A 15,948-nucleotide genomic window follows, 5' to 3' on the forward strand; every position below is an offset into this window, starting at 1 on the left:
AAGTTGTCACAAATTATTGTTTTCTTTAAAGGTGGTTTTATTTTTAAAGGTTGGTTTCAAACACTTAAATTAGAATTCTGACCTCCAAACAAATATCCCAAATATATATATATATATATTTAATAGCTGTTGGGTAAATAAGTGATTGTGATAAAATCAATAAAAAGCGATTTTATCACTACTTTAACCAATTTGTGAATGTGTTAAGTTAAGATCACACATGTGTCCTAGCAGAACAACCACAGGTGTGTCACATTACATCAGATTTAAATGTTGCCAGATATTTTGGGGTTCACTGCATGAATTAAACATCCATCTTTATGCTTTCTTGATAAAAAAAAAAAAAAGGGGGTTAAGTATAAGTAATAATAATAATAATTCAATAATATACACTGCTCAAAAAAATTTAAGGAACACTTTTGAATCAGAGAATAGCATTAAGTCAGTTAAACTCCTGGGATATTGATCTGGTCAGTTAAGTAGCAGAGAGGGTTGTTAATCAGTTTCAAATGCTTTGGTGTTAATGAAATTAATAACAGGTGCACTAGATGGGCAACAATGAGATGACCCCCAAAACAGGAATGGTTTTACAGGTGGAGGCCACTGGCATTTTTTTCCCTACTCATCTTTTCTGACTGTTTTTCACTAGTTTTGCATTTGGCTAGGGTCAGTGTCTCTACTGGTAGCATGAGGCGATATGTGGATCCTACAGAGGTTGCACAGGCAGTCCAACTCCTCCAGGATGGCACATCAATACGTGCCATTGCCAGAAGGTTTGCTGTGTCTCCCAGCACAGTCTCAAGGAGATTCTAGGAGACTCTAGGAGAGTTACTTTAGGAGAGCTGGACGGGGCCATAGAAGGTTCTTAACCCATCAGCAGGACCAGTATCTGCTCCTTTGTGCAAGGAGGAACAGGATGAGCACTGCCAGAGCCCTACAAAATGACCTCCAGCAGGCCACTGGTGTGAATGTCTCTGACCAAACAATCAGAAACAGACTTCATGAGGGTGGCCTGAGGACCCGACGTCCTCTAGTGGGCCCTGTGCTCACTGCCCGGCACCGTGGAGCTTGATTGGCATTTACCATTGAACACCAGAATTGGCAGGTCCGCCACTGGCGCCCTGTGCTTTTCACAGATGAGAGCAGGTTCACTCTGACCACGTGACAGACGTGAAAGGGTCTGGAGAAGCCATGGAGAATGTAATGCTGCCTGTAACATCGTTCAGCATGACCGGTTTGGTGGTGGGTCAGTGATGGTCTGGGGAGGCATATCCATGGAGGGACGCACAGACCTCCACAGGCTAGACAATGGCACCCTGACTGCCATTAGGTATCGGGATGAAATCCTTGGACCCATTGCCAGACCCTACGCTGGTGCAGTGGGTCCTGGGTTCCTCCTGGTACACGACAATGCCCAGCCTCATGTGGCGAGAGTATGCAGGCAGTTCCTGGAGGATGAAGGAATTGATACCATTGAATGGCCCTCACGCTCGCCTGAACTAAATCCAAAAGAACACCTCTGGGACATTATGTTTCAGTCCATCCGACATCGCCAGGTTGCACCTCAGACTGTCCAGGAGCTCAGTGATGCCCTGGTCCAAATCTGGAAGGAAATACCCCAGGACACCATCCGTCATCTCATTAGGAGCATGCCCCGACATTGTCAGGCATGCATACAAGCACGTGGGGGCCATACAAACTACTGAGTACCATTTTGAGTTGCTGCAATGAAATTTTAGCAAAATGGACTAGCCTGCTGCAACATTTTTTCATTTTGTCTTTGAATTCAGTCCTCTGTAGGTTGATAATTTTCATTTCTATCAAACGATGTGGCATCCTTTCATTCCTAACACATTACCCAGTCCATATATCAGTATAGATATCCAGCATGATATTTTTCCCCATTGAGATCTGATGTGTTTTTTTAGGGTGTTGAGTGTTCCTTTAATTTTTTTTGAGCAGTATATTATACATTTTGAGGCACACAAAAAAATAATATAAAAAAATAGGTGGAAGATCGTCCCGGCACCTGTTAGTAGGTGGGATATATTAGGCAGCAATTGAACGTTTTGTCCTCAAAGTTGATGTTTTAGAAGCAGGGAAAATGGGCAAGTGTAAGGATTTGAGTGAGTTTGACAAGGGCCAAATTGTGATGGCTAGGCGACTAGGTCAGAGCATTTCCAAAACTGCAGCTCTTGTGGGGTGCCCCTGGTCTGCAGTGGTCAGTATCTATCAAAAGTGGTCCAAGGAAGGAACAATGGTGAACCGGCGACAGGATCCTGGGCAGCCAAGGCTCATTGATGCACGTGGGGAGCAAAGGCTGGCCCGTGTGGTCCGAACCAACAGACGAGCTACTGTAGCTGAAATTGCTCAAAAAGTTAATGCTGCGTCTGATAGAAAGGTGTCAGAACACACAGGGCATCGCAGTTTGTTGCATATGGGGCTGCATAGCCGCAGACCAGTCAGGGTGCCCATGCTGACCTGTCCACTGCCGAAAGCGCCAACAGTGGGCATGTGTGCATCAGAACGGGACCACGGAGCAATGGAAGAAGGTGGCCTGGTCTGATGAATCACGTTTTCTTTTACATCACGTGTTACTTTGACACATACCACCTACCTAAGCATTGTTGCAGACCATGTACACCCTTTCATGGAAATGGTATTCCCTGGTGGTTGTGGCCTCTTTCAGCATGATAATGCACCCTGCCACATAGCAAAAATTGTTCAGGAATGGTTTAAGGAGCACAGCAACGAGTTTGAGGTGTTAACTTGGCCCCCAAATTCCCCAGATCTCAATCCAATCGAGCATCTGTGGGACGTGCTGAACAAACAAGTCCGATCTATGGAGGCCCCACCACGCAACTAACAGAACTTAAAGGATCTGCTGCTAACATCTTGGTGCCAGATACCACAGCACACCTTCAGGGGTCTAGTGGACGGGTCAGGGCTGTTTTGGCAGCAAAAAGGGGGCCCAACACAATATTAGGAAGGTGGTCATAATGTTATGCCTGATTGGTGTGTGTGTATATATACACTATATATATACACTATATTGCCAAAAGTTTTGGAACGCCTGTCTTTACGTGCACATGAACTTTAATGACTTTAATATAGAGTTTTGCCCACCCTTTTGCAGCTATAACAGCTTCAACTCTTCTGGGAAGGCTTTCCACAAGGTTTAGGAGTATGTTTATGGGAATTTTTTACCATTCTTCTAGAAGCGCATTTGTGAGGTCAGGCACTGATGTTGGATGAGAAGGTCTGGCTCGCAGTCTCCGCTCTAATTCATCCCAAAGGTGTTCTATCGGGTTGAGGTCAGAGCTCTGTGCAGGCCAGTCAAGTTCCTCCACACCAAACTCGCTCATCCATGTCTTTATGGACCTTGCTTTGTGCACTGGTGTGCAGTCATGTTGGAACAGGAAGGGGCCATCCCCAAACTGTTCCCACAAAGTTGGAGCATGAAATTGTCCAAAATGTCTTGGTAGGGGATGCGCATGCACGACGAACGGTGATGGCTGCTTAATATCGATGTGCCGCCTCAGATGTCTGTTTTTCTAAATTAATTTTCCCTACCAAGCTTCTAGCCGAGTTTCAAGTACTTCACTTGTTCTAGAGACATTCCAGATTGCATCCAAACGGGAATTAATTCACTCGCCTGCTAAGAAAAAGCTGATAGACGATGAGCGAAGGAGCTGAAGGAGGGAATGCAATCTAACAACTAGGCATTGAGTCATTCCTGCTCTACCCTGCGCTAGTCAAAGTGCGAAACGGCCATTTGCTTTTCAAATCCCCGGGAGACCTTGAGAGGTTTGTCACGTCGCTAGGCACCACTAAGGAGATGGATACCGCCTCATCTGTAGAGATGTCTAAGGACTAAACACGGCCTTTTTGGTTTCTGTGATAGCACTTTAAGTAGTGATATAAGTTTATGTATCGCTGTGATGGACATCCGGATGTGCGGGACGCTGGTATCTGAGTATATCCACATAGTTCGAGTACATGGCCTCGAATAGTTTTACTTTTCAGGCAGGTAAGACAGTGTGTTTTATCTCTCTGCATGCTGCCTACAGTAGTACGTTATTTGGTTCTTTGGTTAGTTTAACCATTACATTGTTAGAAATACCAGGGGTTGCAGTATTTGTTTGTAATATTATTTATGTGTTTCGAAGGGGTGGGCTTATTATTGATGTGTATGGTCGCCATGGTTACCTTTACCTCTTGTTTGTTTATACTGTGACTATTCCACGATGAGGGATTTTAATGTGAAATCGTGGAATGTCAATGGTTTGAATTCTCCCATAAAAAGATCAAAATGCCTAGATTATTTACATCACAAGCGAGCTGACATAGCCCTTATACAAGAATCCCACCTTAAGGCCTACGACGCGACCCGGTGTCAGAATAGACATTATAAATTGATAGCTTCCTCGTCTCATAATAGTGCTTCAAGAGGAGTTGTTATACTTCGAAACAGAAGATTCCCATTTCTAATAGAGAAAACAGGAGGGGATGAAAATGGGTGGTTTACATATGCCTCGGGATCATGGAATAATTTAAAAATTGTTTTTTTCTCTGTTTATTCCCCTAATAAATATGACGCAGATTTCTTCCCAGCCCTTACCAAATTCCTCCTTAGTTTTGCTGATTATAATTTGGTTGTTGGCATGGACGCTAATGCAGTTTGTAATCCGTTAATTGATAGATCTTTCTCCACTGTACATGGGGATCAGGCTTCTCAGTCATTAAATGATCTTATTGTGGATAATGACCTGTGTGATATCTGGAGAGTAAAGAATGAGAACTGTAGGGACTATACCTTTTACTCTGCACGTCATAAAACATTTTCCAGGTTAGATTATATTTTAATTTCTAAATACCTTACTCAATGTGTAAACCACACTGATATCCTACCCATTCTGATCTCGGACCACTCCGCTGAAGTTTGTAATCTGTCTTCTCCGATTATACCTCAAAGTCCAAAAAGATGGCATTTTAATACAACCCTTTTGCAAAACGAAGACTTTGTTAAACAGCTACATTCCAATTTGACTTTGTTTCTTAAAGAAAACACACGCTCATTTATTAATCCACAAATACTATGGGAAACAACTAAATGCTTTTTGAGAGGAAACTGTATTTCTTTTGCTTCCTATATAAATAAATCCAGAGTAAAAGAAATAACTCACCTTGAGGGCCAGATTAAATTATTAGAGAAGGATCTTAAAAAAACTTTTACGGAAAAGAAGAGTAGGATTTTAGGGAATTTAAGAACTGATTATAAAGCAATTTTTCTAAAAAGGGCAGAATTTCTCATACACCGCACTAAACAAAACTACTATTTTAATGGAGAACGGCCCAGTAAACTAATGGCTTTAAGGTTGAAGCAGAATGAGGCTCGGTCCTCAATAACAGCCATTAAAGATAGTGCAAGTGACCTTCATACAGCTCCGGGAGAGGTGAACAGGATATTTAAAGAATTTTACTAGCATCTCTACAGATCAGAGGTGGGAATGGACGAACAACCTGATATTGAATTTTTGTCAAAACTTAATCTCTCTCACCTAAACGATGAGCAACAGACTTTTCTCGATTCTCCAATAGAATTGAAAGAACTAAAGAAGGCTTTAGAGTCAATGAATAAGGGTAAGGCACCTGGTCTGGATGGTTTACCCACGGAGCTGTATTTGGTGCTATGGGATCTAATTAGACCACTACTTCTCGACTCTATAAATTTTGCGATAGATACAGGTAATTTCCACAGAGATCAGATTACTGCCCTTATCTCTCTGGTTCTGAAAGAACCCCCTTTGCTGTTCAAGCTATAGGCCGATTTCATTAATTGGTACAGATGCTAAGGTATACGCTAAAGTTGTAGCCCATCGTTTAGGAACAGTTGCCAGTTCCTTAATTTCCCATGACCAGACAGGATTTCTCACAGGACGTTTTGCTATGGATAACGTAAGATGCCTTTTGAACATTATTGACTCATCCGACCCAGCAAATGAACAACGCGCTATCCTCTCACTAGAAGCTAAGAAAGCCTTTGACCGGGTTGAGTGGAAATACCTATGGTCTGTCTTAACTCGATTCAGTTTCGGATCTCGCTTTGTTCACATGATCCAGACTCTCTATACTAACTCTTCCGCGCGGATATCTACAGGTTTATGCTGCTCAACTGCTTTTCAGTTGAAGAAAGGCACGAGACAGGGTTGCCCATTGTCGCCATTGCTATTTGCAATCTCATTAGAGCCTTTGGCACAGGCAATTCGTCAGGATCACATAATCTCCCCTATAACTTATATTTCTCTCTTTGCGGACGATATCTTGCTGTATATGTCTAACCTTTCCACTTCTCTCTCTCAGCGTCTTAAATTTAAAGATTTTAGCAATATCAGTGGTTATAAAATTAACTAGGAAAAATCCTTATTAATGCCCCTCTCTGCATCGGCTGATACTGCAGTGTCCACCTCGATTCCAATTAGTAAGACTTTTAAATATTTAGGAATTCAGATCTTTCCCACACTGCAGGCTGTTGTCAAACAAAATTATATATCTTTATTCACTGCGATTAGACAAGACCTACAGAGATGGGATGCTCTTCTAGTTTCACTACAAGGCAGAATCGCAATCATCAAAATGAATATCCTTTCTAGACTTTTATTTTTGTTTTCCATGATCCCTTTTTCTCCTTACAGAATCTTATAGAATCTGCTGTAGACGTGTTGTCGCGTTCCAAAGATGAACGAAGCTATAAGCTCCACCCCAACACTGTTCTAAGACCGCTGGCCTGGCGCTGCAGTTCTGAAGTTGGTTATTATTGGAATAAATTGGGAGCAAACAAGGCAGGTAACATAGGAGGACAGATAGGGCAAATTAACCAATAATCAGATGACAAAAAGGGTGGGGTTAGACAATAGACATGAGAGAACATGGTACAAAGATACAAACATGACAAGTCAGCGAACACGATCACAAGCTATGTGTTGAAACAAAACAAGACATGAACATGCAGCCAATGAGAGTACTCACAGATTGCGTGTCCACACAAAACATGACAACATGTAAGCACGTGGCTGAAGAAATACTTGAGCTGCATGCTACACAACAAAAGACAACAAGAAAGCAAACGGCTGATGTAAACATGAACCGTGTGCTACACAGAACAGCAAACGAGGAGAGAAGAGCGTACGGCCAGAGCGAATTTGAAACCGCACACACACACACACACCAAGCAAATGCTCATCCCGTGTGCTCACAACAGAAGACAAACACATGGAGCATGAACGTCCGAACTCAGACACAGACCCAAGACCAAACTAGACTGCAGTTCCATGATGCAAACTTTACACTCCACACACAAAACAACTCACGTAGCCAGAAGAGTGTACAGCCCAAACAAACTCCGAACCACCCGCTCATGAAAAGACAAGACAATAGGAGTGTCAGAGCTCTGTCACCAAACCAAGAATAAACAGATGGAATTGACAGAAGCCTGACATAAAGGGCCTGTTTGCACCTGGTCACCTGCGTTTTATCTGATCGATAGCTATCGATCGTGAAAAGACCAGTGGCCTGTTGCATGAAGCTAATGTAATAATTACATTAATATATTCTATGAATTATACATAATTCTAATTAATATAACATAAATATAATAAATAATTAGTAGCAATAGATGAGCAATTTTGTCTCTACATTTCTTTCACTCTAAACTGCTTTAATTTGGAGAGAGAGAGAGATACAGGGGGAGTGGCTTTATTGCATCAGATACATGTCACTCACAGCTGATTGGTCCAGTTTGGGTTTGAGATCTCTAACCCAGAACAAAACCTGCTCCAGAGCAGGTTAGCCATGTAGCATAAATTACCATGGCGATGAACGCCGCTAAAAACCAATCCACCTTCTTGAGCCTGAAAAACCAGAGTCTTCTCAAACTAATCTCAAACTTACCTGGGTAGAAACTGAAACCAGCTTTGGTGTAAATGGCCTCCAAAATGCTTATGAGACAAACTGCAATCCAATCGCTAAAACCACTTCTGAAGGTGGTCTGGGAAGCATTCCAGATGAAGCTGGACAAGTGTAGGCCTAAATGCATCTGGTTGTTGAAACCACGTATGTAAATTTTACTCCTCCCAAAAAATGTGTGAGAGCGTGGCTATAACTTTATATATACAACACGCATCACCGTAGATGAGTAGCTGAGTAACTCTTCAGCAAGCTGGTGTGCAAACTACTGCAAAAGGAACTGAAAGTAAGTCGCAGATGCTCAACACACAATAATCTTCATTAAAAGTAGTGAAACTAAATTATCATACCAGTGCTAATGGCGATGCCTCTCTCCTATTGTGGTCTTTGATCTTAAAAAATTAGCTGATGATAAATAAAATGCAGCTCTTATCTGTTGCTTTTGTTGATGTTGAATTTGCATATAGCGGAGGGATTGAAGATCGGATTTATATTTGTTTTGCGGAGTCACATTTATGTGGCCATGTCAACATATGGCTTTTCTGATAGTAAACTTGCTTGGTAGCTCACCTGGTACAGAATTGCACTTGCAATAATAAGTCACGACTCGAAAAAAAGAGCTCAAAAACTTGTCGAAACAAAGTAAAATAGAATGCATTTTTATCTCTACTTCTTTTGTTAACATTTTCAGTTAGGTTCAAAGTAGAGCTTAGTGTAGTTGGTAGGTTATTTTAAACACGATATAGTCAGGCAGCTCAAGAATGACCTCCGTGGTCATACCCGGACAGACAGGAAACTCAGGGATGACCTCAGTGGTCACATCAGGGCAGACAGGAAACTCAGGGATGACCTCTGTGGTCATGTCAGGACAGGCAGAGGGTCCTAGGGCAACCATTGTGGTCGCATCAAGACAGACAGGTAGTCCACAGGCTGGAACCGGGCAGGAGCTCTGGGGCAGGAGTGGGCTCTGAAGCGGACTTGTGGGCTAAAGCTGGCTCTGGAGTAGACTCCTGGGCTGAAGCAAGTTCTGGAGCAGACTCATGGACTGGAGAGCAATGTGCGGCCCGAACACACAAAATGGCCACAGCTATAACAGGCAGCACTGAGGACAATGGCATAGTCTCAGAAACAGGCAACGCTGCAGTAGACAGGTTTAAGGGTGCATGCCTTGGAATGCCAACTGCTCCTGCCGAGATCAGCTGTGGGTCCGCCAAGTTGGAGATCAGCCTCTGATGGCCTTGAAATGCCTGGATGTCTTCAAATGCGACATTCATGACAACCGGGAACACTGGTGTGGCAACCATGTTGGCTGAAGTCTCTGGCGTGGCGGCCATGATGGCTGGAGACTCTGGCGTGGCGGGCATGACGGGATGAGGCTCTGGAGTTAGGACTACTGCAGGAGTGCAGTGTTCCTCCTACGCGACTCCCACAGTAAACACAGAGCAGCTCAACTGCAGTACAAAATCAATGTAATATTCCAGCATCCAGTCAGGGTGCCACAATGGCATACACGAACTGAGCGGCTCTGATAATCTGATGAAGGTGGATGTAATCACACAACACTGAGTCCAGGCAAAGGTTTATGGGAAACGTAGTTCTTGATGCAATGGTAAAGGACTAGGGAGGAGTCCCCTCTGGTGGAGATTAAGGGCACTCCAGCAGGTGGATGTGACAAATATGAAGACATTAACAAACTGAAAAAAGGCTAGATATACACAAGGAAAAAGGGAAACTAAACCTGCAATGCAAATACATGCAAATTTTGAGGCTATTAATGTATTAATTATTCTTTACAATCAGTTGAAGAATTTAAGTTGCAGGGTAACGATTTCACAAGTTCTGGATGTAATAATATTTTCTTGCATTCCCTTCTCCAATATAAAGGTATGCTTGCTGTTAATGCTCACTGGAATATAGGGAATATTTGCTTCACAAATAAAGGGAAAGAGGTTTCATATAAAATTTTCCATCGAGTTTACTCAGTTAAATCACTTGTGGTAGAGCTTTGTGTGTGTGTGTGTGCGCGCGCGTTTTGTTAATAATAAAAAAAAACAAAAAATCATTTAGACTATTAATCATTTATTTTGGGAGTGTCCCAAGACACAATTTGTTTGGACAGAACTTAATTACTTAGCCTACCAAGAAAAACTGATTAATTTTACTAATGCTAAAATGATTTTCATTTGATGGTGATAAAAATCTTATGTTTATATTTGGTTAAATTATTATAATTGCCCATTATATTCATAATGTCAAATGGAATGAAAAAAATGCCAAATTTTTAACAGTTTTAAACTGATGTTAAAAAATATTTGGAAACAATGTCCAAAAGTAAAAACTTAAAAAAAAAAAAAAAACAATGAAAATACAGCTAGGTTTTGTTTGTTTGTTTGTTTGCTTATTTATTTATTCTCATGTATTTATTTACCCTTGACATGTTTGATTATGGTTTATCCACTCCTCACTCCTCGTTCCTTGTGGTAAAATTAAAGGATTAGTTCACTTTAAAATGAAAATTACCCCATGATTTACTCACCCTCAAGCCATTCTAGGTGTATTTCAGACAAAAACAATTGAAGTTATATTAATAAACACCCTGACGCTTCCAAGCTTTATAATGGCAGTGAACGGGAGCCAGCAGTTTGAAGCTCAGAAAAGTGCATCCATTCATCATAAGCGTACTCCACACGTTATAAAAGTAGTTCTATAAAAGTAAGATAACTAGCTTCTGGCCATATGGCCATACAGATTCTACTAGCGTAGCGTAATACGTAATGGTGTTGCGTAAGTTACAATTTAGACGCATATAGAATCTGTATGACTGTTTTGCTGGAAGCTAGATATTTTACTTTATAAAGTGTTAAATATGGATATTTTTCTTACACAAACAATATCCCAATATGGCACTGACATCTTGTGCTGATTCTGGACCTGAGTCTGTGCAGTAGTGAACCTGGGACCCGATTCTGTGTAGTAGTGAGCATTAAGTGGAGCCACGCGCTATCAAGGCCCTGCCAGAGATTATCTTATTACTGGGGAGATGAGAGGGTCTGTCCCTACGCTCTATTTGGAAGGGCTCATCCCTATGCCCTAATCACTTCAAAGGGTTTACCCTCCTGAGAGCTTCGAAGAGATGAAGGGTGGAGGGGTCAAAAAAACTCTTTTTTTTGGAACGCACTTCTGCGTTCTTAGCGAGACAATCACAATTTTAACGAGACAATCACGAATGAGGCGTCTTCGTCGCACATTTTGTACGCTGGTTGACCCCCCAAAAAAACACGGTCTGAAGCTGCGCCTTTTGTTTAATGTTAGTTTATTTATTTATTTATTTATTTATTTATGTATGTATGTATGTATGTATGTTTGGTTTATCACACCATATTGTATTTTAAACATTTGAATGGACTGATAAAGGGAGCTATAAAGTATTTTTGTTGAAGTACAATGTCGTTTTGATCATAATAATGTACCAAATCTAACTCGTATAAATATTACAGTAGTATAGATAGTAGGTAAAATCGAATTCCGAGCCTCCTGTACCCATTCTGTGACACCAAACAAATTCCCTGTGCAAAGGATCATGGGGGCCCGAAGTGTCCATCAGTTGTACCCTTCGGAATCCTTCGGCACTTCGGTTTGGGACAACCCTTCAATATGGCAGCCATGATTGTTTTCACTCCGAAGTGCCCTTCAGAGGGCGATATATCCCGTTTGGAACGCACCGAATATTTCTTACCATTGGAGAAACTTAATGACTAACTTGGATCACGTGAGGCACCTCAGTTTTATGACAGTCGTTACAGTTTACGTTAATCAGTTTCTTGAGGATTAGCGCGTTGGTCTTAGGAATAAATGTTCTATATTTGGTGTTATCGCTAGTAAATGTACAGTAGGACTGCATTGTTTGTGGAATGTGCTTTACTGTGGAAAAAAGAGCGCAAATAGTTTATTAGCTGCAAATTACTACTCACTGCAGGGCGCATAAAACTACATTTAAAATTACACTAAAAACTTAATTGTAATTGAATACATATTTAATTCTTTAAAATTATATGTATTTATTTACCTTCATTCATTAAAAGCATTATATCATCACTAGGCAAACAGCAGTCATAAATCATTACAATACAAGTCTAACACCGTGTCTACACCGGATGCGAGTGGCGCGACGTGTCAAAAGATAATAGAACCCATTATAATCAGTGATATTGTCTACACTGGATGTGGCGCGACAATTTCCCGTCAGTAAACGGATTCCCTGTTCTATTTCTGACGTAGTCCATGTGCTTTGCAACGGTCGGTTTGTCACGTTCAGTGTAGACAGCTTTTAGCTGTTCAAGCCCGTGTAGACCTGGCAGCGATAGAAAAGACACTTCTCCTACCTGTCGCGACATTCCCTTCTCTGCCTTCTTTTATAAAATAACCTTTTTTATTATAGTAAAATCTACAAGTAAAATCTACCGGCCTCAGCTGTCTTTCCCTGTGTACCAACAAAGCCGGAGAGTTAGCATTAAGCCCAGGGTACACAGTAGAACGTACAGCCTTGCAAAGTATACTTCATTTGACTTGTACACATATACAGGCATTCGACACATTCTCAGTTTTGAGCAATGAGTTACAGCCCATGTTAATATATTTGTATTCTTTCATTGTCTTCGAACAATCTGTCGTCTATATAGGCCTCCATTGTCGCTGTAGCTTGCATGCATTCTGGTCTGTTCTGTTTATGCAGTTTTTTTACTACCTTGTGAATCAACGCCCCCAGGGCACGGTTGCCATCTTGTGGATAAACTAATTACTGCAAAAAAAAATTAAATGCACATGTGCGACCTGCGCACACAAGTACGCACGGTTACAAAAATCCAGCTGTGCGCATACAGTACGCGCTTACTCTTCTGTACGCTGACCCTCGCACATGCGTAAAAAGTGAACTATAGCTTTAAGGTTGCCGTTGCAGGCTTGCCTTTCAGTGGCTTTGTCCCCGTCCACACTCCCGCAGAATCGTTTAGTACAGTTTACTGCAGAACAACTCATTATGTCTGTGTGAAAAGTTATGGAAATGTAGAAATTAAAGTTAAAGCTCCAATCTCCTCGCGAAAATCCTGAAAAACGTAATTTGGTGCCTCAGTGACTACTTCGCTCAGAGAAGCTGTCAATCATGACGTTACACCCCCTTTTTTATAGCATCAAATAACTAACTAAAACCAAGCTTATTTAAAAAACGAACGCTTGAACTTACATCAGCGTGATAAAAACTACATAAAATGACAGAAACCAAAATAAAAAAAATTATTTGTAGTGTAATTTAATTGCTTCGTTTGTCTCACGTCCCATTAAATTACATGGAGAGGGCGGGGTTTATGACCTATACTGGGACCAACCACCTGGGGGCGATCGAGACGCATAGGCTTCACTTTTCAAGACTTCACAAGGCATGATTTTTTCCCCCAAACGGTTCAGCGGAAATCCCCGCCCTGCAACCAATTTCATTGGCTGGGGTTATACTGAGGGGTAGGTTTAGGGATTAGGGTTGGGTGTAGGCAATCGTTACTGTGATTGACATGGCCAATGAAATGTTTAGAATCGGCTCCACGGCGGGATTTCCGCTGTACTGGTTTGGGGGGGGAAATCACGCCTTGAAAAGTTGGTCTTTGGCGTTTGCTGATCATCTTCACATTGCTTCCACCAGAGGGCAGTCAAGTCAGTCACCTGCACTTGTGGATTGAACTGGGACAAATACTCACACTTATAACAGATGTCGAGATGTAAGTTGTACAGATGTAAGATAAAACGCTAAAACAAATCTCATTGCCAGTTTCTCAGATATGTCTCTAATATGGGTTGGAATTTAACTCTTGATGTTTTATTAAACCCAACTCCCCCAAGAAATGCTGATCTTTCTTATCCTGATTAATACGGTTATGAATTCATTGTCATTACACTATTATTTGACTTTTTAAATATATACCTAAAGATTAAATTTAACTCTTTTTAACCCAACCTGGCATTTTTGACCTTGTTGATTTGATCAGAATGTTCTAGAATAGTTGAAGAAGCATGTCTAATCTTAATGCATTAACATTGTCATTGGTTCACTTAGCAGAAACTTTCATCCAAAGCGACTCACAAGAGAAAAGTAGTATAGCACAATCCTCAGTTGAATCCTCATGTAAGTAGGCTAGTATACTGCACAATTCCTGATTGAATCCTCATGTTGAATCGAGGATTGTATAAGTCAATTTGGATAAAAGTTTCTGCTAAGTGAACCAAAAAAGGTATATCAGAAGTGCAGCTGTGCATTTTATTGTCATAAATATAAAATAAATATATAATATATATAGAGAATTATTACATCTACAATCCCAGTCTTGTCTAGTCTGGTGGTTGGTGCTTTAGAGATTTTAGCTGCAATACACAAGACATTTACAAACGTACAGTAAGTTTCAGAAAAGTGTAATATAGAGCTGTCCAGGGTGCTGAAACTGTAAACCACTGTACTTCATGTTTTGTCTCTGATATATAGCTAATATTTAGTCTGCACACACTAACAAAATGTTTTCACTCAGACATGTTCTGCTAATGCAAAAGAAAGAGGCGAGAATGACAGATACAGGAATGAGAAATAGGTTGGAATGATAGAGGAAAGACGAAAAAAAAATCAGCCGTTGAACTGCATTGCTCAGTTCTCCAGTTTCTGATGTTGAGTCAGAGGATAAGTCTCATTCTTCACTGTCATGACTCACAGCCCGAGAAGATCACTGAAATCAGATCCTAGATGTGACTGGCCGTTCCACTGTTTCACACTTGTTTTGTGGGTATTGATTATCTACCGATTCCCTAAGGTCTTTGAGAAAGAACTGAACTGACATCTTTCCCATTGGGATATGACCCTGAATCTCAATAGTGTGGCCCAAGCTTTCCATGCATATAATTGCAAATGTGGCAACATTAGACAAATGAACTGTTTTTAAAAATGTTCTCGCATGTCATTAAATTTCTCCAGTATTCCAAAAAGATCATTATAGTATGGTACAAAGCAATTTGGCAAACACATTGCTGAAGATCTTTAAATAAAACATCTGTAAATAAACATCTAGATTTATAATGTACCGAATCCATCTTTCATTGTGTGTTGAGGAGAGAGAAAGAGGGGTAGTTTGAGGGGTGTTACAAGCACGTGCCTGATCCATTGTCCTCAGTCCGCTCTGCTTGACATGGGTCATCTCCAGGATACCCCTCTGCTGCAGAGACTGAGTCAAGGCCATTGGTTACTAAGGAGGTCTCCATAGTAATCCTTTAGTCTTCATTATCTTGCTAAGGGAGAAATAAAAGCAGCTAGCTGCTTTATCATGATGTTTTTATGTTGCCTTTAGGAAAATGCAACGATATTATAACATGATTACTTTGACTACATACACTTAATCTCAAAACAAGACATTTAAATGTACATTATATATATATTATAAACATAAATGATTTAAAGTTTGACGAGGAGAAAGGCTTTCTACCATACAATATCCTGACATATGTCATTTTAGGCTTTCACTATATTATATTTGAATAAGGCTTGACATTATGTTGTGACATGACCTTACTATTTTGCATTTTGAATGCAAATTTGTTTGAAAACAACTTATATGATCATTCTGGGTATTTACATCACACTGGAAATTACTGGTCATGTTAACTCTTTGCATTGTGGGATACAATATTGCACTGGTAATCAGACAATTTGCTAATATTAAAGCAATCAGTAGCTATTTACACTGTACATATTAGCCTATATGAATTATTTGTATGCAAGCACTACATTTGTCAAAACAATCAAAGCGCACAGGAGTACTGTATCCAATAATGCAATGTGCTTGACCTTCGATTTTTGGTGTGAGCAATAAAAATATTTGTTTGTTTCTTCTTTTTTCTATTTTTTCTTGTGGTTTTAAGTATTTTTCTTAAAGGTGCAGTGTGTAAATTTTAGCGGCA

Source organism: Ctenopharyngodon idella, chromosome 19 (genome assembly GCF_019924925.1).
Source record: "Ctenopharyngodon idella isolate HZGC_01 chromosome 19, HZGC01, whole genome shotgun sequence".
Classification (NCBI taxonomy): Eukaryota; Metazoa; Chordata; class Actinopteri; order Cypriniformes; family Xenocyprididae; genus Ctenopharyngodon; species Ctenopharyngodon idella.